The sequence below is a fragment of the Physeter macrocephalus genome, chromosome 14, assembly GCF_002837175.3.
Source record: "Physeter macrocephalus isolate SW-GA chromosome 14, ASM283717v5, whole genome shotgun sequence".
NCBI classification, from domain to species: Eukaryota; Metazoa; Chordata; class Mammalia; order Artiodactyla; family Physeteridae; genus Physeter; species Physeter macrocephalus.
Genome location: NC_041227.1, coordinates 61,359,241 through 61,371,122, shown reverse-complemented (window position 1 = coordinate 61,371,122; position 11,882 = coordinate 61,359,241). Strand labels below are relative to the sequence as shown.

At 48.1% G+C, this 11,882-nt stretch overlaps 1 protein-coding gene and 1 pseudogene across 1 annotated transcript in view; one reads left to right on the top strand and one right to left on the bottom strand.

Moving 5' to 3' along the window:
* Positions 1–11,882, top strand: part of GPR139 (G protein-coupled receptor 139) — a 40,020-nt gene that overhangs the window by 19,844 nt on the left and 8,294 nt on the right. The window lies entirely within an intron of this gene.
* Positions 10,216–10,706, bottom strand: LOC102980326 (rho-related GTP-binding protein RhoG-like; annotated as a pseudogene).

Sequence of the window (11,882 nt, the reverse complement as noted above, 5' to 3'; positions counted from 1 at the left end):
ACCGGGGCACGAACCCGTGTCCCCCGCATCGGCAGGCGGACTCTCAACCACTGCGCCACCAGGGAAGCCCAGCCCTAACTTTTGTAAGCACTTACTATGCATTGACTTATTTAGTCCTCACAATAGGCTTCATTTCACAGATGAGCACATGGAGGCACAGAGAAGTTAGGTAACTTGCCCCAGGGTCACACAGCCAGTAGGAGTCACATCTGGATTCAGCGTCCATGCTCATCACCACAGCACTAGGAAGGGAGCTGCTTCTTTTCTTCTGTGACATTCAGGTGTGTGTCCCCAAGCTAGAAAAGAAAGAGACCCCCTCAAAATCACGAGGAAGCAAGCTGACTTTCACCTGCTGAACCCAGCTTGGGCAGAATGGAAGCTACGCTCTCTCTCTGCCACCTCCCAGTGTGCAGAGGTGGGTCTTTAGAAGTTACCAAACATAAATCCATTTCCATATAATTACACCTCCTTGACCTACATGTCATTCGGCTGTGTGGCACAAAAATCAATTTCTCCAACCAGAGAAAATTGCTTCCTGAGGCCCCCGGGTAATTAGACATTGTCTTCTGGGCATGGCCTGTTCCCTGTCCGTCCATGTCCTCTGGCACAGGTGCTGCCGCTTCAACCCCACATCTGCTGGGAGAATGCAGGTCCCGTCGTGGAACAGAACCACCACCAGGACGGTGGCCTTGGAGAAAGTGCAGCCAGGTGGTGTACGTCAGAGAATTTTCCAATGTTCTTGAACATCCAGATCCCATGGAACTTTCCCCTGCCAGCCTAAGAGGGGGAGGGGACACGCTATGCAGGAAGATGGCACCTCTCAGCATTTCTGCTGCTCCTGTCAAATTTTATATAGGAGGAAGCTACAATACCAACCCATGTTTGAGAGTTTCGATGAGTTATATAAAGGACCCTCTGTTCTCCACCACCCCCCCCTCATCTACCTTCAAGGACGTCTAAATAACAAGCATCTTACTTAGTAAAACACTTTAATGCTTAAAGCCCTTCAATGAATCTCCATCACCTCAGGGTAAATTCAACTCAAACCCAGTTTGAATCATTAGAATCAAGTGCTGTTACTTCTCTACCACTTCTCCCGCCAGGCCTCCCTCCAACTCCCTCCCCGGCTCCGGGCAGGGGCAGGCAGATGGCAGAAATGAGTGAGACCGATAGGGACTTGTTGAGCTGGAGGGTAGCCCCAAGTAGAAATGTGGGCCCAGCGTGGCCTCCCCTTCTGATTTTCAAAAGAAGTTCAAATCCTCAATTGGACATGAAATACTCCAATTTGTAAACACGGCAACTGATTCAAAAATCTTAAAGACACATCTGCAGCCTGGTATCAGCCCCTCAAGCCCCCAGTCTGTGGCCTCCATTCCATGCTGAGTTTATGAGCTGAGCTGCTGCAACGGCCAGCCTCTTTCTCTCGCCTCTTGGCCTTTACACATTCTGTTCCCTCTTGTTGACATACTTTGCTCCCCAGTCATTCGTCTGGCTCCCGTTCCTCCATGTCACTGCACATGTGCCACTTCCTCCAAGAAGTCTTCCGTGATCCTCTAGGCTAGACTCGTTACCCCTTCCTAAGTGCTCCCATAGCACGATGCCTCCTGCTGTCATGGAGCTTCTCTCTGGTGATCTATCTGGCTTCTGCCAGGATAGGAGCCACAGAAAGGAAGAAACCATTTCCTCGGGTTTACTATGACGTCCACGGCTGTAGCAAGGTGGCTGAATCCAGCAGGGAGTCAATATCTATAATAGAAGGAAGGTTCTGGAAGTCGGCCTGAGTAGTCTTGGTGAATATGCAAAATCCTCCTCACCCCTGAATCTCTTGGGATGGGTTGGTGAGCAACAAAATTAACACTTACTGGGCACTCACTATGTGCCAAACACTCTTCTAAGCCCTTGATTTAATTCCCACAAGAACCCTAAGAGACAGGTATCATTATCCCCATTTTACAGATGAGGAACTTTAAGGCACAGAGTGTTTAAGTAACTTAGCCAGGATCACAAAGCTAGGAAATGACAAACTTGGGATTCAAGCCCACGAAGTCTGGTTTCAGAATCGGTGCTCCCCACTTTCCAACAAGGGAAAGAGTCAGTGCTCTAAGAAAGAAACTATCACACCCAATAGAGAAATGAATAATACTTTTGAGTACATACTAAATGCTAGGCATAGTAATAATGCTTTTATATATGAAGTTACTCAGTCTTCTCAATAAGCCCTTTGGGAAAATGGTATTTTCCGCATTGCACAGGCGAGGAAACTGAGTTAAGATCATGCCTGGACAAGTCAATGGGGAATTTGAGACCAGATCCATCAGCCATCGTAAGAGGAAACAGGAAAACTTTCCCAAGAGGCTACCTAGAGAGACTGGGTTTAGAGAGAAGACAGAGGGAAGGGATAAGATCAAGTCATCATGGATATAATGGAGTACCCCAGAAGTGACAGCCAGCAGATGAATACTGCACAGAGAGTGCCTTGGGTAACCCATTCATCCACCCATCCATCCATCCATCTGTCACACTTTTATTCCTCTAACATTGACGGAGTGCATAATTTGACTGCCTGTGATAGGCCCTCAAGGTTCAGAGAAAAAAGATACAGTCTCTGCCTTCCAGAGAATGGGTGATAAAGATTTTGAAGGAGATCAGTACCAAAATGTTCTAGATACTCTACCCAGTGAGGTGCTTACCTCAGGGCATTGAGGTCAGGAAAGGCTTTAAAAATAAAAAGTCTGCCAGGCAAAGTGGTGTAGGCAGGGAAGGCATTCTAGGCAGAAGAAATAGCCCATACAATGCTACAAAGCTAAGAAAGAGCACTGCATGTTTAGGCAACAGCTCGTAAAGTGAATAGCATTTGCATGGGATGCAGAAGGGCGCTGATGGTGTGGGAGGTATCTGGTCGGCTGTGCAAAGACACTGGATTTGGCTACAGAGCAGAGGTCTCAAACCCATGGGCCACCCTCTGTGTGTGTGTGTGTGTGTGTGTGTGCTGCTTGCAAGCCTCTCTTGAAACATTGGATGACCTGGCCACAGTTCGCTGTCATTTCCTCCTGGGAAACCACCAGGTGGAACTAAACAGTGGCTGCCCTCTTGAAAGGGGGTATAAGCTGGGCAGCTCACTAAAGGCCCCCGCAGGCTCACCTCACACATTGATGTCACCTAACTGGTCCCTTGTGCCATGTGAGTTTATAAGCCCTGGCATAGAGCAATTGAAGGTAGCGGGGAGTTTGAATGACTCCTCATGCTGCCTTGGGATGACTTACTCAGTAAGATCTCAGCACCCTGAGCGCAGGGTCTTGTACTCCTTGAGAGTCTGATCCAGGCTTGGCTACATAGTTGAGCATCACTAAATTTATGTTGAGCTGAAATTGGATTCACATGGAAGATTCTGGCACAAAACCTCTTCTGGAGAAGCTGATAGTCTCTAAAAGATCTCACACAGTGAACACTAAATTAATTTCCAATTAATTGCCAGTTACCCTTGATCACATCACCTGACTCATTTTCTGCAGTAAACACCTAGCAGTCTTCCAGTCTATTCAAAACTATGACAAAGCCCTTCTGCATGTCTAAAATGCCATGTTAATCTAGGTTCATAGTCATTCATTCATTCATTCATTCAACAGATATTCAGAGCACCTACCATATGCCCAGAACTGTGTAAGAGGTTGGCAATATATTAATAGTAATAAGAAAAACAAACACACTTCCTGCTCTTCTGGATTTCTAACCTAATAGTTATGATGGTAAAATTATATAGCCTGTATGGTAACAGGCACTGTGCTCGGTACTTTCCATATATTATTAATTCATTTAATGCTCACAAAAGCCTATGATAAGTGCCGTATCATCCTTTCCATAGATGAGCAAACTGAGGCATAGAGAGGTTAAGTAGATTGTCCAAGGTCACACAGCTAGAGTGGCACAGGCAGGTTTGAACCCTAGCAGCATGGCTCCAGAATCTGTGCTCTTTGCCTCTTACCATTCTGGGATGACACTGGGAGTCCCTGAAGTGCCTCCCAAATCATCAAAGTGATGGTTGTGGTAGCTGTGGTCAGCACTGGTGGTGTCTATAGCAATGGAACCCTGGGTAAGTAGATTAACCATAACAACATGTTCTGGGACCTTTGTATATAATAGTGAGTGTTGTTGGTTTTTTTTTCCTGACATCACATGGTATTGCTTTTCTTTCTTTTAAGTTGGAGACTCTTGATGCAGACCTAATACTAGAAAGCAGCTGGAGGTGCGAAGTGACAGCTGATTGCTGCAGTTTATACACGGCCTTGGCTGAAGGGCAACCAGCTGTCCCTAGGAAGTGGGCCCTGGGAAGAGAAGCCTTCAGGCTAGAAAGACAGCTTGGGTCATTAGCTGAAGAATTATTTGTTTAATTTATCTGTTACGTTCCTAGTTCTTGACTGTGTTGCCCACGGTCCTGCTTCCTTTGCCCATGTGGGTCCTGGATCCCACCAGCTCCTCCTTCACGCTTCCGTGCAACTTTCCCAGGCCCCGAGGTCAGAACTCATTGCCACTTTCTCCCGTGGGCCTGAGAAAATGCCTGGGCCACCTGGGTCATGCTCGCTGCCTGGTCGTGCAACCTCTTTCCCTTTCTACCTCGCTTGCTAGCGGGGAGAGACTTGTCTCTCCACACCAGCAACCTCAGTGCTGTGAATGGCACATAGTATATGCCCAGCTCATGCTTTTTGAATGAAAAAAGGTCCAGAGAAATGTGTGACTCACCAAAAGCCTCAGAGTTAGTAGGTAGCAGAGCAGACCTCAACTCTGTCAAAATAGATCGTAAGCCCCATGTGGACTCACGCCACCTGTGCGTTTGCACATTGCTGCATCCACAGTGCCTGGCCCAGTGCCTGGTACATGGTGGGCAGCTCAGTAAATGTTTGTGGAATGAGCAAATGAGTGCCAACCTCCTTTAATTCTTCTGTGGTCCTTGCCTGCGTGGAAGAAGACAGGCAACAGGAATGAAGGCTTTGTGTTGGCTGCGTTTTGCATGCACAATTGATAAGCTATTTGCCCACAGCTAAAAATACCTACCCCCGACAGCCATTGGGAGACGGATGGTGCTTAGTGCAAGACATTTAATCAAACAGGAACAACACTAGCAGAGCCACAAAAGCCTCTGACACCCCGGCGAACTCCAGATGAAGAGCCCAGAAGCCTCTGACTGCCTGTTGGTCCCCTGACACACAGTGACCATCACTCTGGGTCCACAGCTGCAAGTCTGGGGACGGCCATGTGGGCGGAAACCGTGCACCTGGGGTGAATCCCAGCGAGAATTAGCCGGCGCCAGCACCATTCCATATCGGGAGGCGCCATGGAGAGGGTCTCGGTGGTAAGCCCCGGACTTGGAGGAAGCGATTAGACCCTCAGAGGCAGAGATGAACCCCCTGTCTCTTTACCCTCGCTTATTCCCAGGGACTGGGAGTGGCGGATGTTCTTGAAGGACCTACAACTCCTCTGAAGGGAATTCTTCCCTCAGCTACCTCATGCCACCATACGTGCCAACTGCTACACACTGTTAAAAAAGAAAAAGAAACAAAATACTGACCCATTTCTACTGAATGGTCAGTTCCCTCAAGCTAATGATGGAAGCATCTGGATGAGCAGGTGCATTGAATGGGCTCTAGAGTCTAATAAATTGGTTTTGAATCCTGGGTCCAGCATACATTTGATATCTGATCTGGGCCAGTCTCTTAACCCGCTGAGCCTCAGTGTTCTCATCTCTATAATGGGGATATTAATAGCATCTATCTCTTTATGTCATGTGAGGATTAAATTTGATGCCAGTAAAACCTTTAGCAAGTGAGTCACACAAGTGCCTAATAAAGGGAATTGTTGTTAATAAATGTACCAGTTATTACTGCATGTGCTCAGCCCTTGTATTACAGGTCTGCGTGAATGGAAGAACTGGAAGAGGCATTTGACACTTTTGCACCCAACCTCCGTCAACTTCTTCACCCTCTGAGCCTCAGTCGTTCTCATCTATAATAGGGGATGAAAATAGTACCTACTTTATTAGCAAGGATTACATACTGGATACTTAATGTTAGATATTATAATATTAGATAATGTTTGATATTGTAGACGTGAAATACACTTCATGTATATGAAGAAGTGAGTTCAGGGCCTGACAAACAGCAAACACTCCATAACATTTAGCTGCCCTGAGGACCTTCCTCTTTCCTGCCTTTGCACATGCTATTCACTCTCCCTGGGAGCCCCTCCTTGTCTTGTGTGCCTGTTTAACCCCTGCCCACCTTTACCAAATGGGAGCTATGATACTATTTTTTAAATTACTTCTTTATTATTAACTGGCTCACTTTGCAGATCTGGAAACTGAGGCTCTGAGAAGGGAAGGGGCTTGTCCAGGAGCACACAAGCGTCTATGTGAGAACTCAGTCTAACCCGAGGGGTCTCCTAACAAAAATGGAAAGGCTAAAGCTGATTTCTTCTTTCTTTCGCAGTTTTATTGAGATATAATTGACATACATCACTGTGTAACTTAACATACACAGCATGATGATTTGACTTACATATATGGTGAAAGGATCACCGCAATAAGTTTAGTTGGCATCCGTCATCTCACAGAGATACAAGAAAAAGCAGAAAAGGAAACAAAAATGTCTTCCTTGTGATGAGAACCCTTAGGGTTTACTCTCTTAACAACTTTCATCCGTAACATACAGCAGCACGAAGGACACTTTCACTGACCGAGTGTGAGAAACAAGTCAGAGGTCTCTTCTACAGCCAGTTCTCCCATCCTCAAGAACTACACCAGGAGAAGCCCCACCTAGATTTGCGGGCGCTGCTTCCCCGGCACCAGGCCTTCGCCTGGTTCAGTCTGTCACCTTCACAGGACTGGTCATCACACTCACAGACAATAACTGTGACCACTTATACTGCACACTCTCCCTGGGCCGGGCGCCATGCTGAGAGCTTCGTGTGTGTGTGTGAGATTCCCTCCAATCCTCACAACAGCGCTCTGAGTTCAGAGCGCTGAGCCATTTTATTGATTGTTCCTTGCGTTAACTTGCCCAAGAGTGCCAGCAAGAAATGTGCAGATCTGGGGCGCTAACCCAGCTCCTCCAGACTTCAAAATTCATGCCTCTCGCTTTAAGGAGCCTGTCCTTTCTGATAACTCTTCTGTTCTGTGTTTGCTGGAGAGCCATCTCAAGCCCTGCCCCCATCTGTCTCTGTGACAAACCACCAGAGCTGAAAAAACACAGTCGCATCCATCACTTAGTACGAAACTTGACCCAGAATGGCACCATCAAGTGCTTTCAGAATGCTTCTTTGACTTACCAGCTGTGCCATCTTGGACAGGTGGCTAAACCTTTCTGAATATTAGTTTTTCCTCATTTGTAAAATGGAGATGAGAGCCTACATTCTGCTTGCACTGTCATCTCCTTAAATATTTCTTTAAGTCAGTTCACTTTTTTGATAAAGTTATTTTATAAACAGGCTTTTATCACTACCCTAAATGGAAAAATAACATTCCTCTAATACCATTTAAACTAAATGTATAACTTTGAAAGTAAAAATGTTCATCAGCAAATCTCATAAAATGATCCCATCTATACAGAGCCACCCAGCACACAGTAGGTGCTCAGTGTATGGTAGTCATAAGAAAATGAAGCTTGGCATTGAGAAGTATGGTTTGGAAACTTTTGAGTCTGTTGGCCAACTTGAATGTGGTTTCCCAGTTGAGAATCTAGTTGTTGTCCTGCTTACCCAAAGAAGCGGTGCCTAGTCAAAAAGCCAGAAGCAATTTTACTGTCAAGAGAAGGCCAGCTGACTGGCCTGTAGCCTGGAGGATGACTCACTTCTCCCCATTGCCCTGAGTCAGACTGCCCTGGGGTGGCAGCCATCTTAGCTCTTGCTGACTACTCAACCACAAGGGCAGGCTTGCTAGGTCTCAACTAGTCCTGGTCTATACTGGAAAACACTACTTTATTAAGTTCTGGGAAAAAGGAAAACTGCACCATGGATCCAGGTCCCGAGACTTCCTTGTGGCAAATCCACAGCATTTCTTCCAACAAGGCAGGCATCACCAATACATTGCAGCACCGCTAAACCCAGGTGTGGTTTTGGAATAAGTTTCAACATGGCGCCCAGCAGCCCCTACCAGTCAATTGAAGAGTAAACATTTTTGTCATCCCTGCCTCAGGCGATGCTATCACCCTGGGCAGGAGATCCTAGAAAGGGAGATTCAAAGAAAGGAGGAAACACCGATCCTAGCTTTGAAAAGGATCCACTCAAGTGCTAAATGTGGTGACAAGTAGGGTCTCCACAAAAAAATAACAGTGAAGGGCATGATAGTAAAGCTACAAAGAAAATTAAAGAGCTATCAAATAACTAAAATTTTAAAAGAATAAAGGCTGTTTCAGAGAATACAAGAAACAACAGAGTTGTCATGTAGTAATGGCTCTTAAGGGTATAGTTCCATAGATAAAGACCAATGTTTTTCTCCACCAAGCAGAGAAAAATAGAGGGGGGTTGTTGGTGGGACACAGCTGCAGCTAGAGGAATTGGGAATGAAGAATTTCCAGATAAGGTGACAGGACTATAGTGCCTGGAATGATCCATGGAAGTAAATGAGAATCTTCCATGGATTCCTTGAGAGCTCAGACTCTCTCCTATCCAGCTCTGCTTCCAGCAAAGTGTCTGGCCTCTAGCTCAATAATTGTCTACTGAACTGAACTGGCCAGGTGTGAAAAGTAACAAAACTAACATTTACAGAGTGCTCACCATGTGCCAGGGGCTGTACTAAGCATTTTACACATGTTATTTCCTCTATTTTTCTAACAACCTATGAGGGTGCTATTTATATTGATGCCGATTTCACAGATGTAGGAATTGAGGTTCAGGGAGATTAATCATTACACTGCACAACCTCTTCCAGCCATGATAGGTTCTTTTATTCTTTTTTTTTTTTTTTTTAATGAGAATTTTTAAAATTATTTATTTATTTTTTGGCTGTGTTGGGTCTTCATTGCTGCGCGGGGGCTTTCTCTAGTTGCGGCGAGCGGGAGCTACTCTTTGTTGCGGTGCACGGGCTTCTCATTGCGGTGGCTTCTCTTGTTGCGGGGCACGGGCTCTAGGCGTGTGGGCTCAGTAGTTATGGCTCACGGGCTCTAGAGCACAGGCTCAGTAGTTGTGGCGCACGGGCTGAGTTGCTCTGCGGCATGCGGGATCTTCCCGGACCAGGGCTCGAACCTGTGTCCCCTGCGTTGGCAGGAGGATTCTTAACCACTGCACTACCAGGGGAGTCCTATGATAGGTTCTTATGTACTTGGATATGTGGGGTGAAGTTCAGCCTGCAAAGAGCAAAAAGAACAAATGGCCCTTCAGAGCCCTTCCAGGAACCTGGAAGCCATCCCTCAGGGATTGCCTTCCCATGAGCTGGGGCCCCACTGACTGACCTCCACCCCACTAGTCCACAGTCAGTTTCGTGCCCCTAATGGCCAACTTCAGGAAGTACATTCCACATTCCCTGACTTCTGCCCTGGAGCAAGTGGAACAATGGGAAACAAGGTTGGCCACTGGCCAGCGGGCAGTGCCTGCGGTTAGGACCACATGGACGGACAGCTGCCCTTGAGAAACCCTTCCCTGCTCCTCTCCTAGAAGCCCTCAGGGCACAACCGCCTGAAGACCTCCTGGCACCATCCACAGAGGTCAAAAAGACTGAACACCAAGTCTCGTCAGCATCATCTTCCCCCATCCCCCGCTGGAGACAGGAGATTTTAATAATGCTGATGGGGTAGGAAAGGCCCAGGGGGCATGGAGGGCTGAGTCAGTCAGCAAATGCATAAGACCTGGGCATGTGAGAGGAGGTTAGGGCATATTCATCGTCCTTGGGTTCTGTGGCTCCTTCTTTGGGGAAGGGAGAGAGCATCTGGAGGGGGAACCAGTCAAAGAGCAGTGAGGGAGTCGTTAGGGACTGGACAGCTGAGAGCTCCTAACCTGAGAGGACACAGCGCAGAGACACCAACGTCTGTGTGGGGAAATGGGGAGGGGCAAGGGTTGGCTTCTTCGGGAGGGAGCCAACCTTGGCCTGGGTGAGCTCTCGAGAATACCTGGTGTTCCCAAGCAGGCTGGGGCAGGACCCAAGGCCCCCTCCCTGTGGGCCTCCTTAAGGAGAAAAAGGCATTCAGGGAGCGCTCCCCCCTCCCCAAGGAGTACTAGAATTGTCCTTCAGGCTCAGCTGGGGACAGACAAGGCACCAAGGCACAACTTGTCCGGGGTGGGGCAGGGGCAGCCTCCAAGCTGAGTGCCGCCCAGGGCAAGCCCTCCAGGTAGCGCACAGCACGGATCTGCTCGGCCAGCACCTGGCCCTGCCCTTGAGGCGCCGCAGGTGTCAGGCCGAGCTTTCAGGTCCTTTCTGGTGCCCACCAGGAGGATGTACACCTCAGGGCAGTGGTGACACGCTTCTGGATGCCACTTGGGCCGCACGTTCTCTGGCAGTGGACACAGAGATGACAAAGACTTTGGTCTGAGGGTGGGAGAGTGTGCGAGACGGTCGTGCTCCTCCTGGCCCCGCGTCCCACAGGTTCGGGCTCACCGTGCGCCAGTCAGGTGCACTTCGGGCACTGTACTCGTCAGACGCCGCGGGGGTGGACTCCTCGGGGAAGGCATCAGCTGTGTAGCAGAGGAGCCCCATCACCTACCACCACTCGCTTGATGCTCTGCATGGTGGGTGCAGCTGCTGCGTCAAGGCAACACCTCCCTCCCCTTCTGACCCCTCTGGACGCAGCCACCTGGTGCCCTGCCCACCACGGGGGAGCTGGGGCAGCAGCAGCGGCTTGGTTCAGGGTTCCAGAGCCAGCACCAGCATCTTATTTCCCCTTTCCCCTTTATCTCCCCTTGCTCCAAGATCCCTCCGAGACCTGTAGTGGAGCAGGTAACAGTAAGGGAGATGACAGCCCTCAAGAGCAATGCCCCATCACCCAATTCAGTCCCCACTCCCCAGCTGATCTAAACAAGGGCAGTGCTGACTTCTTGCCTGCGAGGCTTAGAAATTGCTTTTCCTAAAAATCTGTCCTTGAGGCACCTTCCAGCAGCCATATAAATAACACCACTGGAATGGCTCACAATGTCAGGGGTCGTCATGTGTCTGTAGGACATGAGGGCTGACTCTTCTAGTACAAAAGGTAGGCACCTTGAAGGAGGGACGGATGCATTTAAGTCACAGGGAATGGTGGCTGACAGGGGTGAATGGCTCTCTTTTTGGAAATTCACGAAAATATAATTTAGGATGCAGAGGAAGAGGATTTGCAGAAGGTAACGCCAGGAATGTAATCAGCCCAGATACACAACTCTTTGCTCTTTTCAGAAGACCTGCGTGGACCAAACAGCTGCGGTGTCAGTGGCCTGCTCTTGTTCACGTAACTGCCGCTGTAGTCAGAAAGTGCTTCTTGGTGTCTAAACTAAATCTTTTTGTAGCTTCACCTTGAACTCTTTCCCTTCTTACAAATTCTATTAGCTGCCTTTAAGAAGAAAGGAGGGAGAAAGGGAGGGAGGGAGAGAGGGGGGAGAGAGGGAGGAAGGGAAAAAATGTGCGTTACCCTTTAAGCCAGCATTTCTACTTTTGAGAATTTATTCTACAGAAATATGCAAAGATGTTTAATGAAGCTCTGTGGTGGCCAAAATAATAAAATAAAACAAAATAAAATAAGTAATGTCCAGCCATAAGTGAATATTTCATGAATATAATTGACATAGGAAAAAATCCACGATTTATTTCTAATTGATTAAAAAACCAACTTGGGGCTTCCCTGGTGGCACAGTGGTTGAGAGTCTGCCTGCCCATGCAGGCGACACGGGTTCGTGCCCCGGTCCGGGAGGATCCCACATGCCGCGGAGCGGCT